Source organism: Neomonachus schauinslandi, chromosome 1 (genome assembly GCF_002201575.2).
Source record: "Neomonachus schauinslandi chromosome 1, ASM220157v2, whole genome shotgun sequence".
NCBI classification, from domain to species: Eukaryota; Metazoa; Chordata; class Mammalia; order Carnivora; family Phocidae; genus Neomonachus; species Neomonachus schauinslandi.
In genome coordinates this window covers 3,526,335-3,545,019 of record NC_058403.1, presented here as the reverse complement: position 1 = coordinate 3,545,019, position 18,685 = coordinate 3,526,335, and positions in this window count along the sequence as shown.

Sequence of the window (18,685 nt, the reverse complement as noted above, 5' to 3'; positions counted from 1 at the left end):
AGTGGAAGGTCGGTGAGGGCAGGGGGCTTCGTCTGCTCTGTGCCTTCTGGTGGCCCTGCACCTATAATCGTTCTTACCTTATTCAATAAACATCTGTTGAGGAATGAATGAATCAACGAATGAATGAATGAGCAACGGGAGAAATATTCTTTCCTCAGTGAACAATGAGGCTCTGAGGAGAATTCGCCTTGGAGAGGTGCTTACTTTTCTAAGTGACCTGGTGAATCAGTCCTGGCAGCCCCTCTGGGAGGGGAGCTCCAGTCAGAACTGGGGGTGCCACATTCTTTGTGCCCTCCACCCTGAGCCCAGCACCCCCCCCCCGAGCTGCCCAGTGGGGTCTCCAGAGGAGGCTCGATGTGCAGGACCCGGGGGCGGGCGGTGGGGTTAGGGCACAGAGTCCTCCGTGGAGGTGGGTTCAGTTTGCCAGAAACGGTGTGTGGGGGTGGGCCGGATCTGCAGTGATGCTCATGATCATGGAAAACCACCCCTAATTTCTCAGAGCGAAAGGGGAGCTCTCAGACACGGAAATGCAAATTGCATAACAATTTGGAAGAAAAGCGTGTGACTGTCAATGGAGTTGATGCTACATAGACTCACAATCCAGCAATTCCACTGGCTCCAGGTCTGGTGTGTGTCCCACATAAATCCCCACACTTAAGCAGAGGGAAACAGAGACAAGTATGATCTTTGCAGCATTGCTTGTAATACCTTTAATAAAAAAAAAAAAGAAGGAAGAAAAGAAGAAATGGAGAAGCTGAAAAAAAGGAAGAAAGAGGAAGAAAATAAGGAGGGAAAGTAAGGAGGAAGGAAAGAAGGAAGGAAGGAGGGAAGAAAGGAAGGAAGGAAGGAGGGAGGGAAGGAAGGGGGAAGCAGTGTGAATGTTCGTAAGTGTGTATGGAGAAGGGAAAGGGGAAAGAGTGTAAGGCACATGTGTGCATCACGACCCTGCAGAACATGGAAATGAATGAATGAATGAAGGGAAATGAGTGACTACTGGCAGCGAAGCTGACAGGGAAGCATGGGAAGGACGCTAGCACCCCGATGTCGGGTTTGCTGCAGGTTTCCGGTGCGTGGAGCCAGGTGGAGCTATGAGAGCTGCACCCCATGAGCTAAGGTTGCCCGGTGACACGGGGGAGGCTGCTGACCTGCGTGTAATGGGCGCGTCTGGGAAGCGGGGACAGTGACATGGATCAGGGAGGGCACCGAGGGCCACCAACGTGGGCATCATGTTCTATTTCACAGAAGGAACTCTGAAGGAAGTGTGGTGGGGAGGTCAGCATCTATTAGGGAGGGAGACTCGGATCCACGGGTGTCTGTTTGCAGTGACCTCCTGCTCCGTGGGGACTGCTAAGCACCCTTAGTCCAGTGCTTAACCGACGGAGCCACCAGGCGCCCCAGTTGGTTTGTTTTAAATGGCAGTCTAGTGAAGCAGAAAACGCGCTGGGCTGAGAGCTAACCCGCTAATGAGTCAAGTCGTGTGGTGCAAGACTCTGGAAAATGAAGTGCCTGACCCCAAGATGCCCCGATCTAATGCGATGCTCGGGCCCCACAGCCACGGCGGGACCCCTTGTTGGGGGCCCCTCTCCCCAGGGTCACACCGCAGCTCTGGCTTGGCCTGATGGGTCTTCCGCCCCAGCACCACGCTCCTCAGTACAGGGGTGAGGGTACGACGCAGGGCTGGTTTCCCCCGTCTGCCTTCGCCACCCTCTCTGGGCCCTGTCCACCGCCTCCCGTTCTCTGGCTTCTGGCTGCTATAAGCTGTACTCAGGAGGAGGTGAGCTTGGGGTTTTATCTCCCGGGTCCCTCTCTATGGGGTCACCTTACATGGCCGCATCCCTGTGTCCGGCCTTCTGCACACGGCGGTCTTGTCCGGGCCCCCGTGCGGACCCCTCTCTGCGCTCCTCCAGGCTGAAGGGTGCGCTGCCCCCACTGAGAGGCCAACAGTCTCTCCATTTCACCCTTCTGGAGTCACCCAGATTGAGGGAACAGGCCTGCTTCCCGCCAGGCCTCTGAGTGACACAGAAATTGCTACCGTGGTGAACCCATCACCTCACGCACTGTGGAAATGAGCCCCTGACGTTGGCCCCTCCAGCGTGTCTGCTGGTCGGGAATTGGGCACTGGTGGCCATGGCAGGGGACAGTGTCACAGAGTCTCAGCTTAACAGGGAGGTGACAGGGAGTGAGGTCATGTGATCAGGATTTGGGGTCAGCCCTGCACGGAATGGAAAAGGAGAGGACGGGGGATGGGACGGGGGTACAAAGGCGGGCCCCCTGAGAATGGGCGGCCCAGCTCCCAGAGCCGCAGGGCAGGCTGGGGCTGCCGGGGCAGACGGCCCTCTCCCGGCCGGGCAGCTACAGCTAATCATCGGCCACTCCAGCTCCCTCACACCAAGATCCTGGTAGCCGTGAGCCACGAGACACGCAGCTGAGACGTTCTGGGCAGGAACGTGATGCTGGGAACTTTGAACCCTGAACCAGCCCTGGACCTTCTCCAGCAGGACAGGCGACCCCCGGTCCTCTGTGGGAGGGGCAGCTCTCCTGCCCACGAAGCTCCCGCAGACCACTGACCGAGCACGGCTCACAGAGTGCAGGCAGGGTGCCGCCCTCCTCGGGCCACTCCTGACGGGCTTCCAGGTGTGTCAGGTTAGACCCCTCTCAGCCCAAGCCTGCTGGGAGACAGCCCGTGCCCCGAGGGGCCTGGGGGTGTCGAGAGTGGAGGCAGGCGGTGTAGGCCCTGGAGAATGAAGGACCCAGCTCAAAGGACTGATGTTGTCACACCCACCCAGCGTGCGGGACAGGTGCCCCAACACAAGCACACGGGACACTGTGACCGTCTTGCGGGCGGGACGGAGCCCTGCATCTGGTGGTGGCCAACGGCTCATGCAGTGGACATGCCGGAGCATCCCAATACGTGGCAGCCTCACTACTCAAGGCAGTCTGCTCCCTCACAGACTTCATGAAGTCAAAATGCAGTCTAGAAAGTGCCCAGGTGCTTCACGTGCACGGAACATGTGGGAAGCCCAGTGCTGCAGCAGGGGATGGGGTCTCAGGCTCAAGGAGGCTTTGGCACCGGAGTGGACCTGTCATGCTCACCCTTCTTAGCCACACTGGGAATGGCCGGAGTGTGCTCCCAATACTCAGAGTTCAGAAATGCCTCGGTGCGGGACCGCCAGCAGCCTTCACGAGCGCCACGGCTCCTCCCGCCTCAGAAAGAGAGGGAGGCCAGGTCCCGTTGGGGAAGGGCCTTACATCAGGGCCACAGATGCCTATGATGAACCTTCCCCAAGCCTTCCGCAGAACGATCTGAGCCATTTACTGGTGCTATGGGCTCAACTGTGTCCCCCCAAAAGATGTTGAAGTCCTAACCTCCAGTACCCGTGAATGGGACCTTATTTGGAAATAAGACCTTTGCAGAAGGCCAGCTTAAGATGAGGTCATTAGTGCGGACCCTCGTCCAGTATGATTGGCGTCTGATAAAAGGGGACATTTGGAGATGTAAATACACGGGGAGAATGCCATCTACAAGGCACGGTACGCCCGCGGCCCCAGGAGCCGGGAGGGGGCTCCGGACAGATTCGCTCTCAGCAGGAACTAACCGCAATGACACCTTGATTTCGGACCTCTCGTCTCCAGACGGGGCACAAGTAAGTGTCAGTTGTAAGTTCAGGGTGTGGTACTTACTACGGCAGTCCTGGGAAACTAAAACACCCGGGGGGACTGTGTACCGGAGAGAAGAAAGTATGTAGACGTTCTGATGGTCATTAAATATTTGCTCTGAACTGACGCTAATCCTGAGACCCAAACCCCTACGTGGGCCACCAAAGAGGGAGCCTGTGGGTTTCAGGTGCGAGATGGAGGCTTGGCCCGAGTCTGTCTCAGTCTGGGTCCCGGGGGGGCCTCCCCCGGCCCAGCCCGGAAGCAGGAGTAGATACACTTCGTAGCTACATGGCCTCTGTCCTTGGGGTGAGGGATAATATGGCAGAAGTTCCTCACCAAGACCGAACCAAAACCAGCATCACAGCCCACAAGGGAACTGCCGAAAATCAGCGCCACCCTCAAGGACTTGGAAGACCCGGGGGATGGCAGTGGCAGATGCCTGTTGACTCGGCCTCCCTGGCCAGGGCTAAAGTCGTGGACAATGACCAGGGCAAGGCCAGAGGCTTTCTTTGTAAACGGCCAGACAGTCAAGACATCAGGCCTTGTGGGCCACTTTTGGTCTCTGCCACATGGGTCTTTGTTTTATTTTTGCAACCCTTAAAAAGTACAGAGTCTGTCCTTAGCGGATACAGGCACGATTTGTCGTCATACATATAATGCAGCAGAGGTTCTAGATGGGATGTGGTTCCTGGAGCGCATGACCCGGCGCCCGACTTGCAGCTCTTGGCCTGGAAAGTCTCTGCTCTTCCCCCATTCCCTTCAGAAAAGACCATCAGCGGGATTTTGCCATGCGGTGGTGCGGAGGGTTTAGGGTCCTGCCAGGTCTCCTGCCCTACCACACCACTCTGGAGAGACCTTGGACAGTGCTCAACATCCTGCTGGCACGTTAACGTCCATGACATGAGGCTGTGCTAATTGGATTTGGAAAACAGGCTGCAAGATGCCTTAGGAAAGCACACATGCATCTGCGAGTTCAGGGCCCCGGCCCGCTGGTGAGGTGCTTAGGAGGTGCGGGGCTGGGAAATATTCTCTCTAAAGTGGGTAGAGAAGTTTCTGCGCCTTGTACCACCCACCCCAATAAATACTCATGGGCCGTTAGTAATATATACTAGATTTGATCACACTGTCCTGGCCCATTAGCCAGGCTACCAGCTTGCAGTTTCGAGAGGCATTCAGGACAGCAAATGCCTCGCAGGAGTGGGCTGGGGCTATGAGGCAGGACGCCCTGACTCGCGCGTCCAGAAGGCTAGAGAAGGATGTGTGGCAGATGTGGATCTTGTGTGGGGTCTTTGGAAGTCCTAATAAGAGAAACAGCACAGATCAGTGTTAGCTCTCCCTTGCCATGTGACAGATGACCCCAAAACTCAGTGGTTGAAAACAACAAACACTTACTCTCTCGGTGTCTGTGGATCAGATATTTGGGCTCGGCTTAGCCGAGCCCTCTGGCTCAGGGTATCCACAGGCTGCGCTCTGGGTGTCAGCCATGAAGGAATCAAAATCTCATGAATGTGAGCACCTTGCTTATCCTTCCCTGCACCCAGATAACCAGACCATGTGAAGAGCACTGCGGGTAGCGTGGGATCCAGGCCTCGATGGCTGTGGCTGACACCACTTCTGAGTCCCCGTCCTGCAGCCTGGAGACACGCTGATTCCCTGGGATTCCTTCTGTTACAAAAGGACAGAGTCACACGATCTGGGGCTGGACGTGCCTTCTCTCCGAGCCTGCAGCTTCTGGCAGCACCAGCTTGTGAATTTACAGAATGCATAATCCAGTGCACGGGATACATCACAGTGCATTTTAGGGCAAGGACATGTAACGATGTGCAGGGAACTCACTGGTCTTGCCACGTGCCCAGGAGCAGGGGGTTCGGCAGACTGTGGAATCCCGTGCTCAGCCGCCCACAGGTGGCTTGCACTTGGGCGAGCACCTTAAACCAGAGCAGTAACGGTTTCTTCTCAACCAAAGTGCCCACGTCCAGACACCAAGCAATAGAAGTGGGAGTGGCTTTTCTTATGATTAAAGGATGTAACTCCTGGAAGAAATTTTGCTTCCCATCCCCATGACCGTGGCTTTAGTGGGCTGGAGTGCCGTTGCCCACGACAGGCTGGCTTCTACTGGGAAACATGCTCCTGGGTCCACTGGACTGGTAGGCGGGGCTGGGGGGTTCCTGCCCTTTGGCCTCTTCCTGCCCCGAGAACTGCAGGCAGAGGAGGAGTCGCGACGGAGGGGATTGGTCCTGATCACCAAGGGAGATGGGGCTCCTGCCACACAGTGGGGGCTGGGAGGACGGCGCTTGTAGCCCAAGGGAGGAGGCATGGGGGTTTGAAAAGGGAAGCAACCCACTATGTGCAAGACCACTTCCAGACTCAGACTTGCTTCCTATAGATGTCAAGATTTGGGTCACCTTATCTGGTGAGCAACCACATCCAACTGAATTGAGAGCAGGTAACAATGGAACAGGAAGTGGGAAGGAAGCTATGACGACCAATCTTAACCTCTTGACCAGCAATCAGAGCAACTACGGAGCAGCTGCCTCTTATGTAAATTAAGGAAAATGTCAGTAAATACTTAACCAATTTCTGGAAGGTTTAGGTATTCCTAAGCCTTGTTACAAGACGACAAATCATCTAAGTTGTATGTAACACATGTAGGTTGAGAACAAATTTCACTATGGAAAATATTTTAAACTTTGGATATAAAAATATTTTAAAAATACAAAGTTTATAGTGTAGAGGATGAACAAAGGTTTAGGAACGTCACGACAGAAACATCTCACACAAGTTGAATTTTAAAACTCTGGAGCTCCACTAGACAAAGGAGCAAAGAACACGAACACAGAATTCTTAGAAGGCAATAGGCGAGTGCCTGAACGTTACAGGAAAGGGGAGAAAAATAATTAGTAATCAAAGAAATAATTTAAAATGACCGTAACATTTTAATTCCCAGGCGGCCATGGCTGGGCTGGATGCTGGCGTCTGGAGCCCTGCTCCATGGACGGGGTGCTGTACCCTGGCTTCACCTCTGAGAGCAGACTGGCTCCCCAGTCTCACCATTTCTGTTCCCTTCATGGGCAACTCTGCATCTCACTGTCCTGCAGTGCATGGGCCCCTGGGATTTTTGGGGTGGGATGAGGACTCAGTGGGAAGGAATGGGTGGCTTCGCTCCGTGGGGCTGTTGAAATATGCAAGATAACAGACACCTCACACCAGCCCCAGATCTGTGTTTGACTTCAGGGAAGGTGCGAGGAAGCAGGTCTCGGGGCAAACATGTCGGGGTGTGGCCCGCGGGGAACACTCCAAGGTCAAACACCCCCCCCACCCCTCATGACTGGCTCACCAACTGAGGAGCCCAGGGGAACTCTCCCCTTTCTTTTTGGGGAGAGCAAAATCATTACCGTTTACCCATAAAAATACAGTATTTTCGATTATAGTCAGTGATGCTCATTATAGAAACATTTCAAGTGTGCCGGGGTGGCTCAATGGGTTAAGTGTATGACTCTTGATTTTGACTCAGGTCATGATCTTGGGGTCGTGGGATGGAGCCCTATTTGGGTTCCTCGCTCAGCTTGGAGTCTGCTTGAGATTTTCCCTCTCCCTCTGCACCACCCCCCCCCGCCCCCCGCTCATTCTCTCTCTCTCTCAAATAAATAAATACATCTTTAAAAAAATTTTCAATGACTAGGAAAGCAGTGCCAGGAAACAATGAGACTCACCCTTTCATCATTCAATGATACCCACTGCTGTTTCTCCTTTTTCCTTCTTCTTGCTGCTGAGTTGCTCATAAACCTTTTTATCTTGTTCTTTTTGCTTTAACACCATAGCATGAAGATTCTCCGCATTATTACAAATTCCTTAAAACAAGCTAGTGACGGCTGCATAGTGTTATATCGTGCAGCAATAACCAAACTTTGTTAATGATTTTTACGCTATGGGTAATCTGGGCTGTTTACAACTTTTCACGATTACTAGGATTTCTTTCACAAATATCTTCGTGCAAAATGATTTTTCTGTGCTTAGAATTGTTTCTTTGGGGCATCCCCTAAAGCAGATTTACTAGGTCCGAGAGGGTGCTCTTTCTGAGATTCTTGATACAAAGTACCACGCTGAATTCCACAAAGGTGATGCCCATTTCCACTCACTCTGGATGTAGGTGTCCACTCACCCAACCACCAGCAGCTTTGCACCTTCTGATTAAAAACCAAAGTTTGGCAATGTGACTGGTTTGACCCACTGGCACTCCCTGAGGTGGCCCCACTCCCAGTCACCACCATCCTGCTCTCAGAGGGCTCCAAACTCCAATATTCAGCCCCAACCATGGCCTCCTAGGAATTCAAAACTAGCAGTGAGAGATGGGGAAGCTGATACCTAGTCCGTCACTTCCAGGATCCCTGACTTGGCCAAGCTGCAGATGAACATCCCACATGCAGCTCAACACCAATCAGGTCTGAACAAAGCCCTGCTCCTCCGAGCAGGTGAGTCTGGAATCCATCTGCTGATTCCTCTGCCAGGTTCCAAGAAGCATGAGGTAAGTGGGCACTGAGCATTCCCCCGTTCACTTGCAGCTCAGTCCCTTTGGTGAGCAGACTGGGCCAGCCCCTCCTGGGGTGCTGACCGCACCCCTTTCTTCCTCCTGCAGGCTTGGCAGGAATCTACCTCTTCAGGCCTCAGTGCCTCTCTGAGCATGAGTGCTGGTTGGTCCAGCACGCAGACTCCCACTCCCGCGATCCACCATGCTCCCCCCAGAATGCCCCCACCGGCCCCCGATGGAGCCCTGTGACACAGCCCTCTGGTCAGTTTCAGTCCATGCCTACCCCAGACTGAGGTGTGTGGGTACATTTTTTATTTCGCACGTGAGGATTTTCTATCTGGCCTGGACCGATGGTGAACAGTCCCCACTCTTGCTGAGCAAGGAACAAGGGGGATCACATGTGAATTACTCCAGTGGAGCTTCCCAAGGATGGTGGTTCTGGTCCCTGCTCTGCTCTGAGGCCACTGTCCTATGCTATTTAAGAGTCCCAGAGGTGAAGGCAGGGCAAAGAAGCCAGAATGTCCCATGGTTCAGAGACCAGTCACGACTGACTGACAAGGAGACTCGTTTACTGGACAAATGCCCTGGAGTTGGTCTGAAGATCCTCAGTAAACTTTATTTCTATCTTATCCCTTCAACTTATGTCTTCCTTTGGTTATTTGCTTCTTCTAAGTATGGTTACCGAGGGCCGTGCCCTATAATGCAGGCAGATCTGATCACATGATCGCGGTTGGTTTATGATACATAAAGGATTGTGATTCTTGGACCAAGTCCTAGCTCATTGGTTGTGTCCTTATCTGGTCCTCGTGTCCCTGCTGGGCTGGATCTCATGGGACACGGAGGCCTTGACCACAGTCTGGCACCTGTCGGAGGGCTTGTGGGATAGGGCACCCCTCTGGGCTAGTCTTCAGCGTTCCAGCTTCTGTGAGCCCCTCACACCTGCTGGAGACAAAACCAAAAACGTTTTACCACTTTTATCATATTACAGTTGTTACTGGAAGTTTATGCAAAACCAAACCGCAGAAGCAATCCCCCCAGCAAGGATCCTGTTTCCTCTTCCTGACAACCCTAAGATTTAGCCCAGGCAGGTTGTGAGGCAGGGCTTTGGGGGGCTTGGGGTGGGATGGAGAGAATACCCAAGCCCCCTGGCTGGGCCATGGTGGGGGAGGCTGGAGCCTGCCCTCACGCACTGTGAGTGCCCCTCGAGGGCACTGCTCTGCGACAGGCACGGGGGTGCCCCACGGAAGCACGCTGACGTCAGGTGCCAATCACACTCCCAAACGCAACCACATGAAGAGCGAGCCAGCTCGGGCCACTCGGCAGCCCTCTCCATGGTGTCACCAGCAGTCTCAACGTGAGAGCCTTCATTTTTAAAAGATAAATGGGAAGCCGTTCAAGGTTCTCCCCATATTTTTGTCCCTTCCTCACATTCTTGGATGCTTTCTTCAACAGCAGAAAAAGGTAGTGGTGGAGTTATCATCAAGCTCGGGGTCACACGCAGCCCAGGTCCCTCGTGTGAATCTCACCCCTGGCGCAGGAAGCAGGGGACGGTTTCATGTCCACGCACTCGCCTGTGACGTTCTGTTTTTAAATCCCTGCTTTCGGAAAGGAGATATCATGGTTCTTAAGAGGTCCGATGGAAAGTTTAGACTGTTGCCCTGAGGGTCCACCCTTCACCTTCTTCATGTTTTCACATAAGGACGTAATAAAAATAGATTTCAAAAACATGTCAAAGAGGAAGGTTGGTTTCTGCAACCCATGGACCTGGCCTTTCCTTCCAGAGTCGGCACTGAGGATGGTGTGATGCGGAAGCTGACAATGGTTCAGAATAAAAAATGTGGTGTGTGTATTCTCCAAATTTTTATGGCAATTATGTAGCTTTAAAACATTATTTGGCATTTTAAAATTTCAGAAGTATTAGTTCCTACCAAGAAACAGAGCCTCAACAGATGAAAACCAAAACCGATAGAGCTGGAAGGAGAAATAGATTATCACTGGGACTCCGAGACCCCCTCCCAGCAACTGATAAAACTACTAGTCGGGGAATCAGCAGAGATGGGGGGATCGAAGCCACACCCAAGCAACAGGACTAGCTGGTATTTATAGGACATGCCACCCAACAATAGCAGGGTGCACACTGTTTTTAAAGGGTCCATGAACGTTCACCAAGATAGACCATATACTGGCCCATAAAATAAATCCCAACAAATCTAAAAGAATTTTTTTTAAAAAACCACAGAGGGTATGTTCTCTGACCATATTGGAATCAAATGAGAAGTCAACAACAGACAAGAAAATCTCTAAACACATAGAAGTTAAATCACACGTTACTAAATAATCCACAGGTCAACAAGGAAGTTTCAAAAGAAATTTAAAAGTACATAGAACTGAATGAAAATGAACATACGACGTATCAAAACGTGCGGGACTTGGCTAAGGTGGTGCTTAGGGGGAGATCTGCTGCATTAACTTACACTAGAAATGAGAAAAGTTCTCAAATCAAAAACTTTATTTCCTACCTCAAACAATTAGAAAAATAAGAGCCAGGTAAATCCAAAGCAATGAGAAGGAAGGAAATAAGTGCAGAAATCAATGAAATTGAAAGTAGGAAAACAGAAAAAAATCAATGAAACAAAAAGCTAGTTCTTTGAGAAAAATCAACGAAACTGAAAAACTTATAGCAAAAGTGACAGTTAAAAGCAGGAAGGCACAAGTAACCTCAGAAATGAAACAGATATAACTACAGACCCTAAAAACATCTAAAGGATAATAAGGGATCACGATGAGAAGCTTTATGCTCATAAATGTGAATACTTAGAGGAATGGACTAATTTCTCAAAAACTACAAACTACTAAATTCAACTAAGTTGGTACAGACAATTGGAATAGCCCTCTAAACATCAGAGAACTTGAATTCATAATTTAAAATCTCCAAAAAGAAGAAGAAATTTCCACCTAGTTTTAAAAGAAGAATTAATGCCAATTTACAAAATCTCTTCCAGAAAATTAAAGAGGGATAAGCATTTCTCAACTCATTTTATGGAGCCAGTATTACCCTAATACCAAAGCCAAAGAGAACACACACACACACACACACACACACACACACACACACACAAACTACAGACCACTGTCTCTCATGAACTTAGATGCAAAATTCTTGCGTGAAATAATAGCCAAACCTAATTCAACAATATATAAAAAAGAATTATGCACCATGATCAAATAGGGTGTATTCCAGCTATGTGAGACTGGTTCAACATTAGAAAACAATCAGTGTAATCCATAATATCAACAAGCTAAAGGAGAAAAATCATAGGATTGTATCAACTGATGTGGAAAAAAAATATTTGACAAAATCCAACAGCCATTCACGACAAAAACTCTTCACAAGTTAGCAATTATGGGGAATTACCTCAACTTGAAAAAAAAAAATCTGCAGAACACCTATAGCTGATGTCATACTTAAAATAAAGACTGAATGCTTTTCCCCCTAAGATTGGAAACAAGGCAAAGGTGTCTACTCTCACTGCTCTTATTCAACATAGTTCTAGACATTCTAGTTACTGAAATGGGGAAGAAAAAGAAAGAAATTGCCTACAAATGAGAAAAAAAGAAATGAAACTATCTGTTTGCAGATGGCATGATCCCCTAGGTATAAAATCCCAAGGAATCTACACACACTCATGCACACACAAACTAAACTCTTAAAAATGATACAAGACTTCAGCAAAGCCATGGGATACAAGATCAGCCACAAAAATCAATTATATTTCTATATACTATCAGGAAACATGCAGAAACTGAAACTAAAAACACAATACCATGTACAATCACTCAAAAATGTGCTACTTAGGTATACACTTAACATATTGAGGATCTGTGTGCTGGATGGAAGAAATCCAAGATCTACTAAATAGACATACTAGATTCATGGATTGGAAGACTCAACATAGCAAGGATGTCAGTTCTGCCCAGATGATCTGTAGGTTTATGCAATCCCTATCAAAATCCCAACAAGGTTTTTGTAGTAATGGATAAGTTTATTTTAAAATTTGTATGGAATGAATAGACATTTTTCCAAAGAAGACATCCAGATGGCCAACAGACACATGAAAAGATGCTCAACATCATTCATCATCAGAGAAATGCAAATCAAAACCACGATGAGATACCACCTCACACTTGTCAGAGTGTCTACAATTAACAACATAGGAAACAACAGGTGTTGGCAAGGATGTGGAGAAAGGGGAACCCTTGTTCCCTGTTGGTGGGAATGCAAGCTGGTGCAGCCACTCTGGAAAACAGTATGGAGGTTCCTCGAAAAGTTAAAAATAGAGCTACCCTACAACCCAGCAATTGCACTACTAGGTATTTACCCAAAGTATACCAAAATACAATTTGAAGGGGCACACGCACCCCAATGTTTATAGCAGCATTATTAACAATAGCCAAACTATGGAAAGAGCCCAGTGCCAATCTACTGATGAATAGATAAAGAAGATGTGGTATATATACAGTGAAATATTACTCAGCCATCAAAAAGAATGAAATCTTGCCATTTGCAATGACATGGATAGAGCTATAGTATATTATGCTGAGAAATAAGTCAGTCAGAGAAAGACAAATACCATAGGATTTCACTCCTATGTGGAATTTAAGAAACAAAACAGATGAACATATGGGAGGGGGGGGAAGAGAAAGAGAGAAACAAACCATAAGAGACTCTTAATGATAGAGAACAAACTGAGGGTTGATGGATGGCGGTGGGGGGCATGGGTTAGATGGGTGATGGGTATTAAGGAGGGCATTTGTGATGAGCACTGGGCACTCTATGTAAGTGATGAATCACTATATTCTACTCCTGAAACCAATATTACACTATATGTTAACTAACTAGAATTTGAATAAAAATTTTAAGAACAAAAACAAACACAAACAAACAAAATAAATACAATTTGTATGGAAAGGTACAAGTCCTAGTATAGTTAAAATAATCTTGAAAAAGAACAATAAAGTGAGAGAAATCACTCTACCTGATAATAAGTCTTACTATGTAGCTACAGTGATCAAGACAGTGTGGTGTTGTCAGAGGGATAGAAACAGAGATCAACAGAACAGAACAGAAGCCCCAGAAATAGACCCACGTGAATATGCCCAACTGATTTTTGGCAAAGGAGTAAAAGCAATTCAACAGAGAAAAGACAGCCTTTTCAATAAATGGTGCTGGAGTAATTGGATGTGCATATGGGGGAAAAAGTGAACCTAGACCCAAACTTCACATCTTCACACACAAATTAACTCAAAATCCATCCTAGAATTAAATGTGAAACATAAAACTATAAATCTTTTAGGAAAAAAACATGAAGATCTTTGGGAGCTAGAACTAGGCTAGGAGTTCTCCAACCTGGCACCTCACCAAAATTAACTTTTGCTGTGTGAATGCCCCAGGGGAGAATACATTTGCAAACTACATATCCAACAAGGGCTTCTTTCCAAAATATATAAAGAACTCTCAAAACTCAACAGAGTAAAACAATCCAGTTAGAAAATGGGCAAGACGCATGAACAGACATTCCTCCAAAGGGTATGCAGATGGCAGATGAGTGCAGGAAAAGATGTGAACACCATCGGCCATTAGGGAAATGCAGATTAAAACCACAGTGAAATATCACTACTCGCCTATCAGAATGGCTGAAATGAGAGGCCGTGGCGGCACCAGATGCTGACAGTGGTTGGGAAAACTGGAGTCCTCCCCCATTTCTGGTGGGGGTATAAGATGGCGGGAATGTGCCTGGACGGTCTCAACCAGCAATTCGAGAGAAACACAGACCATACGGTGCCATGACGTGGGATCTGTGACCTGACCGTACTTTGACGGGAGAACAGATCAGAGCTTGCCTGGACTTAGAACAAGGGCGAGGGAGTGAGGTGCGGTTTTAAAAGGGTAACAGGGGGGTCCTTGCAGCAACAGAGCTCTCAGATCTTGCCTGTGATGGCGGGCTCCCGAACTCCCCCAGGCTCTGCACAGTGTGCACAGCGAGATGCACACACACACACACACAAATGCACAGTTACACACACACCACACAGACATACGGTAAGACAGACACGTCACACACACACATACACGGTGACACACAGCCCACACGCAGACACACACATACAGTTACACACACCACACACAGACACACACAGACACACACACACCACATACACACACAGACACACATCTAGACACACACACACAGGGTACACACGAGATTGAAGAAATCTGGATAAGATCGATGGACCGTATCACTGACCGGACCCTGCTGGTGCTGCTGGACTGTGGTTTTGCAAAATGTCCTCATTAGGGAACACGGGGCAGTTTCCAGGAGACCCCTCTCTGTACTGTTCCTGTGACTGCGTAGGACCCTATCATCATCTCAAGAAAAACTTCAATTCAAAAAGTAGTCGTCCAGTAAGACTGTTTCTGAAATCATAGTTTTTGTGACCACGCAAACCAAACAAAACCAAACAAAAAGAAGTCATTTTGAAGGTTACTTTCCTCAACCCCCCTCTGAGGGGTTGGCGCCGGCTCCTCTCCTGGGGGTGTGGGAGGGTGCCGGGATGGATAAACTGAGTGCCCAGCCCTGCCCCCCAGGGCATGACAGGGGGCCCACACAGGGGCTCTGCTCGAGCCTGAGGGAACACTGGGGCCGTGGAAGTGCTCCCCCAGTTTCGCAGCCACAGGCCTGACTCCCGCAGGGGATGAAAGGGGTTCGGGCTCTGGGATCTTGCCCAGGGGCCCAGACGAGCCGCCCCTGCAGCGGGCTCTGAGTCACAGTGGGGTTCAGCAGGTGCAGTTGCAGGAAGCAGCTCTGGGTCTGGTTGGCAGCAAGCAGCCCTCTGACAAGCCAGGAGACAGGTGAGATGTGTCACCAGGGTCAGGCCAGGAGGCCGCTGCCCTGGGGCCTGGGAAAGATTCTGGAATTTTCCAGTGACAGAGAGGAGTGGGTGGGAGGGCTGCCTTCCCCAAGCCCCACCTGGCGACCAGGCCTGGGAAGATTCCAGGTCTCCCTAGAAGAAGGGTCTCTGAGGCTGAAAGTGATAAACCAGTTGCCATCTGGACCCAGGGACGGTCCCTGGCTTCTGTCCCTTCCCCTTCCTTGCTTTTCCCTCTGGCGCCTCCAGGAAGTGGGCATGAAGTTTAAATCCTGTGTTAGGGACCATTATTATCATACAAATTACAGCCGTACAACCGTGAGCACCATGCGGGGGACGAGGGAGCCCGGCAGGTGTAGGTGCCCAGTGAGGAGGGTCGGCAGGTGCCTCAGACCTCAGCTCTTCCACAGCCCCCCTCCCTGCTCCCACCTCACCAGGGAAATCAGGGAGGGTGGAAGCTTCCAGTGTGCACGTAAGATGAAAGAAGGGGGAAAGTCAAAAAGACCCTTATAGAGAAAGTGTGTCAGACTCCCCCCAACTCCAAAACCCTGACATCAGTGCTTCGTGGATGAATTTAAAGACCAGCACTATCGTTTTCTCATTCTTTACGAGAATCCTCTGTTTTGTAATTTCTCATCCCTTAATGACCGCACTTTGACCTTTTCTCTATGAACAAGACTTTGAGACATAGTTTTTAGGAGTTTGATCCCTCGATGGTAGAGCGGAGTACAGGACGGAAACCGCAATACGGCAGGTTTCAATTTTCACACACCAAGTAGTTGTGTTTGTACGTTTAAGGGAAGAAATATGGAGACTTTTTAAATAAATCACCATTTTAGAGTATGAATGCCGTCTTCAGGCTGGTTTCACTCCTCCCAAGCCAGGGAAGTGCTAGTTTACGGAACGGTGGGGTTCCGATGAAGTCCATTCAGGCGGCGTGCTTGGGTTCATGCGGCCTGTGCTCATGACGCTGGGGTGGGGGGCGCTGGGCACGCACCGGGGACAGATGACACTGCCCTCGGAGAGCCCTCAGCTTAGAAAGAGAGACGAGCTCAGAAACAAGTGATTTCCGTGCCGTGTGTCACCATTCCTGTGTAACTACACACAAACTAACGCACACACACACACACACACACACACATACATCAGGCATCATGGGAACCCGAAGAATGACCTCTCTGTGGGTCATTGGGGGGAAAATTCAGAGCATGTCGGCACCCCAGAAGGGGCAAGTGATGGAAACACAGGTGTCCCCGGAAGTGGCTCCTGAGCAGTTGAGTCGGCCAGGGCTCTAGCTTAGTGAGGGTTCCTCTTTCTTTCATTCAGGGTGGGGGGTGGGGAGAAGGTGGCCCAATGAGTAGATTTGTCTAAAGTAATTGATTTGAAACCCGTATTTAAGATCACACAGCAGAAAGTCTGTTCTTCTTGGTCGTTACTCCATCTTGGTGTCACTGGTGAGACTGTGCCTCCCTGCGCCTGCCCCCACCCCCCGGGAATCTGCCTCTGTCCACCTGGAGGGCGTGGGCCTCACACATGCATGCCAACCTCGGGGTTGCCCTTGTGGGCATCTTGCAGCCAAGCCAGGCCTTGGGCATGGAGGCCCTGACAACTGCGCCCATACCTGGAACTTCCTTGACTAGCACTGGGTCCAGGGCTGGTCTCTGTGACGGGGCGAAGGTTTGCACACCCACCCCTTACCTGGGTTTCCTGCACCACTGTGGGCAGATTCTCCATGTGCGAGATGGAGAAATCAGACTTCTGGGAACACCCTCGGATCCAGAACCCCTCCTCTTAGAGGAGGGAGGCAAGTGTTCACAGTTTGGGTGGCCAACTTGGCATTTAAGTTCTTGACCGGTTTATAATACTCATTTTTCCAAACATTCTGAATATTGTTAGGTCTTCCACCATGCTTTTTAAAATGTTAAAAATTGGGCGCCTGGGTGGCTCAGTCGTTAAGCGTCTGCCTTCGGCTCAGGTCATGATCCCAGGGTCCTGGGATCAAGTCCCACATCGGGCTCCCTGCTCGGCAGGAAGCCTACTTCTCCCTCTCCCACTCCCCCTGCTTGTGTTCCTGCTCTCGCTATCTCTCTCTCTGTCAAATAAATAAATTTAAAAAATCTTTAAAAAATAAAAAATAAAATGTTAAAAATCTAGCATGTCAAACACGAAAGCACCTAAGAGAGAAGGAGCCATCCCCGTGGTGCTGTCCTGGACGTCCAGGTGCAGGTGAGGGCTCTCCTCATTCACTAACCCACGACATGCATGCCCTGCACTTGCTTCTGCGGGTCAAGCCACCAGGGGAAGCAGCCCACTTGCCCTGTGGCATGTTCTCCGGGCTGTTTCTCTGGCTGCAGGTTAGCAGTACCCCACCCAGGACTTTGTCTCCTGGCTCCCACTCTAACCTGTCAGGCATGACGTGGATGTGAAGCTGTAGCCACAGAAAAAAGGAACCAAATGGGAGAGCTCCACCCATGGACCTGCGTTGGAGCCAGCAAAGGCCTCATTGGGACCAAATATTTCTAGGGGACGGAGCAGTCGACCGTGACTTTGAATGACTGATATGTCTCCAATGAGTTCAAACGGGTGGGGCCAAGTCTCTTTAGACTCAAATGCCAACGAGGGTGGCTTTGCAGATGGTAATTGCATTAATTCCTGCTGGTACGATGTGCCCGGTACAAACCCCGAATGCCCCACTGGCCTGACACGTGGGCTTGGGAACATCACTCCCATTCACACCTCAGTTTCCTTATCTGCGGGACGGGACTAATGAGAATTCCTGCCTCAGAGGGTCCTTGTGACGATAAAACAGTGCACACAGGAAATGCGGTAGAGCTGTGCCAAGCTCATGTACACACTGATTCATTGCCTGCCGTTAGCATTACTCAAGACCTTTTGAAAGATTGTAAGACAGCAAATATTTCCTAACAAAATTCAATAGTAATTAAGGTGATTGCTGAGCGGCCAGCCTGCCTCGGCGCTCCCTCTCTCCCTGGGCATCCCCGTCTCGGACATGCCAGGAGGCTCCCCAAAGCCTTTCCCTCCCCAGGCACCTGCTCGCTCTTTGAAACTCGCCATCTTTCCTACAGCCGCCTCAAGGCAAAGCAACAGATTCGTATGTGATAACTTCATCTGTGGTAAAGTGCGTCTAGACAGTGATTGCCTACGAGCAGCTCTTCCCTGTTATGTGTGTACCTGGGGGCCACAGAGGCTGTGTGGGTAACCAGGAGGGGTCTCTAACATTGCAGGTGCGTGGTAGGGTAACAGGGCCAAGCAGAGATGCAGGGAAGCCTCTGGCCTCTTGATGACACGTGACTGTCCACCCTGCCTTCGGCACCCCTGGGCGGGGTTAGGTGGTCCTGCCTTAGTCCAGTACCTTCTCATCTTACTCTGCTTCTGAGTCTTTTGGTATAACTCTGATCTGCTGAGAAACCTGTTCCAGGAAGCGCCTGGGTGGCTCACTGGGTGAAGCGGCTGCCTTTGGCTCAGGTCATGATCCCAGGGTCCCGGGATTGAGTCCCACATCGGGCTCCCTGCTCCTCGGGGAGCCTGCTGCTCCCTCTCCCTCTGCCTCTC